This window comes from Orycteropus afer, unplaced genomic scaffold (genome assembly GCF_000298275.1).
Source record: "Orycteropus afer afer isolate SDZICR_OR568_19922 unplaced genomic scaffold, OryAfe1.0 scaffold00127, whole genome shotgun sequence".
Classification (NCBI taxonomy): domain Eukaryota; kingdom Metazoa; phylum Chordata; class Mammalia; order Tubulidentata; family Orycteropodidae; genus Orycteropus; species Orycteropus afer.
Genome location: NW_006921714.1, coordinates 4,465,002 through 4,467,616, shown reverse-complemented (window position 1 = coordinate 4,467,616; position 2,615 = coordinate 4,465,002). Strand labels below are relative to the sequence as shown.

General features: G+C 48.7%; 1 protein-coding gene across 1 annotated transcript in view; it reads right to left on the bottom strand.

Annotated features, from left to right (window-relative positions):
- SLC24A4 (solute carrier family 24 member 4) overlaps nt 1–2,615 on the bottom strand; it is a 218,705-nt gene that overhangs the window by 73,936 nt on the left and 142,154 nt on the right. The gene's annotated exons all lie outside the window — the stretch shown is intronic.

Genomic DNA, 2,615 nt, shown 5'->3' with positions numbered 1-2,615 from the left:
GCCCTCCCAGCCTCCCGCTTGCCTTCCCAGCCTCTCCCCTGCCCTCCCCGCCTCTCCCTCTGCCCTCCCCACCTTTCCCCCTGCCCTTCTCAACTCTCTCCCTGCCCTTCTCAACTCTCCCCCTGCCCTCCCCACTCCTTTTCCTGCTCCATTGCTGAAATCCTTGTCCCACCCACCAAGAATGACTTCACGTGAAGTTCATTTTAAAGGGGGAAATGTGAAGCCCAGAGAGGTCAGGGGCTTTACTCTGCATCACAGCTACTTAGCAACAGTATCATGAGAGAATCAACTCCTTAGGCAACTAACAGAGCAACGCTACGGGAGACTGGATGTGCAAAATGCACTGGCCAGACCACATGGGGCAACAGAACTCTGACCCACAGGCACTGCACCACCAGCCCAGGATGCTCAGGACTTGGTGAGTGATGGCCAGCTGCTCCCACTGCCAACTCAGAATGAACTACACCCACTGTCGAGCCAATTACGACTCATGGCTCCCCTGGGTGGGTTCAGTCCGTAGTTAAGTGCAAACCACCCGTGCCCCCCCACAAGGACAGAGAACCAACCAGAGAAAGCTAAATATGCTCCCAAACCAATCACATCACATGCCCACGCCTAGTTGGTCCACCGCCAGCTTCCCCACACCACCAACCTCCAATCAGGGTACACATGCAGCCTTCTATTCTCTTCTTTCCAATATAAGCTTCTCTGCCCACCTTTGGTCTCTGCCAAACGCAAGGGATGGGGCCGGCTCCCTTCCTACACCAGTTGTGGCCCTGCGGACGCCTGCGCAGAACTGTGCTCCACAGGGTTTCCAATGGGTGGTGTTTTGGAAGCAGATCATTAGGACTTTCAGCCAAGGAGCCTCTGCGTGGACTTGAACCCCCAGCCTTTAGGTAGCGAGTTGAGTGCGTCATTCATTTGCACCACCCAGGGGCCCCTCTCACTAGAATGAACTCTGAAGTAGATATTCTGTTTGTTTTCACGTGGGTGGTCTTCGCTTATTTCACATTAGCAACAACCTTGAGCTCTCTCAATATGTCTTTAGTTTTGATATGTCCTTAGTGCCATCTATGTGTCATTAGCCACCACTCATCTGTCAGGTTGTTGTACTGTGGCGGCTGTCATTCAAACAGAACAAGGGGACACTGCATAGTATAAAATCAGGAAGGGTGTGCGCCAGGGTTGTTCTCTTTCACCATTTTTATTTAATCTGTAGTCTGAGCAAATAATCTGAGAAGCTGGATGATATGAAGAAGAATGTGGCATCAGGATTGGAGGAAGACTCATTAACAACCTGCGATACGCAGATGACGCAACCTTGTTTGGTGAAAGTGAAGATGACTTGAAGCACTTACTGAGGAAGTTCAAAGACTACAGTCTGCAGTATGGATTACACCTCAACATAAAGAAGACAAAAGTCCTCACAACTGGACCAATAAGCAGCATCATGATAAATGGAGAAAAGATTGAAGTCGTCAAAGATTTCATTTCACTTAGATTCACAATCAACACCCATGGAAGCAACAGTCAAGAACTCAGATAGTACTGCACTTGGCAAATCTTCTGTAACAGATCTCTTTATAGTGTTGAAAAGCAAAGATGTCACTCTGAAGACTAAGGTGCACCTAACCCCAGCCATGGTATTTCCAGTCGCCTCATATGCATGTGAAAGCTGGACAACAAATAAGGAAGATTGAAGAAGAGTTGATGCTTTTGAGGTGTGGTGTTGGCAAAGAATACTGAAAATACTATGGACTGCCAGAAGAACGAACAAATCTGTCCTCAAAGAAGTGCAGCTGGAATGTTCCTTGGAAGCAAGCAAGAAGGGCCAGATTTCGTCTCACCTACTTTGGTCATGTTGTCAGAAGGGGCCAGTCCCTGGAGAAGGATATCATGTTGGTAAGGCAGAGGGTCAGCGAGAAAGGGGAAGGCCCTCAACGAGATGGACTGACACAGTGGCTGTAACGGGGGGCTCAGGTGTAGCAAGGATTGTGAGGCTGGCACAGGACCAGGGAGTGTTTTGTTCTGTTGTACACAGGGTTGCCATGAGTCGGAGCCAACTTGATGGCACCTAACAACAACAACATACATCTTTAGTTCAATCAACATGTCTGCAGATCTATCCCCATGTCTTGGTTTCTCCTGTATGTCCTTAGTTCCATGTACATGTCTTTCTCCTGCACTCAGTTGGGTGCTCTCAGCGTGCTGTGGTTACAGTCTCTCTGACCCTGGCTTGCCCTCACCTCCACCAGACAGCACCCAGCAAGAACATTCTAGAGGCAACACATTCCGTATCTGAAGTCAGTCAGTAACTGAGATGCCTGTGCGCTGCACAGCCCCCAGATTCCGAGGCACTCACTGACAGTAGTGCCCAGTGCGTGCCACCAAAAGGACAGTAGCTCTTCAGGTCAACTATTTCTATTTGGAAGAAGAAGTGCAATATTTTTCATCATGATATGATGTTGTACTTATAAATAACAAATACACACAGGGTTTACTGTGTGCCGGGTACTCTAAGTACTGTACAGTGTATCATGAATTATGTGCCCCAAAAACATGAGAGCTCTGGTAGTGTAGTGCCTAAGGCACTTGACTGCTAACCAGAAGGCTGG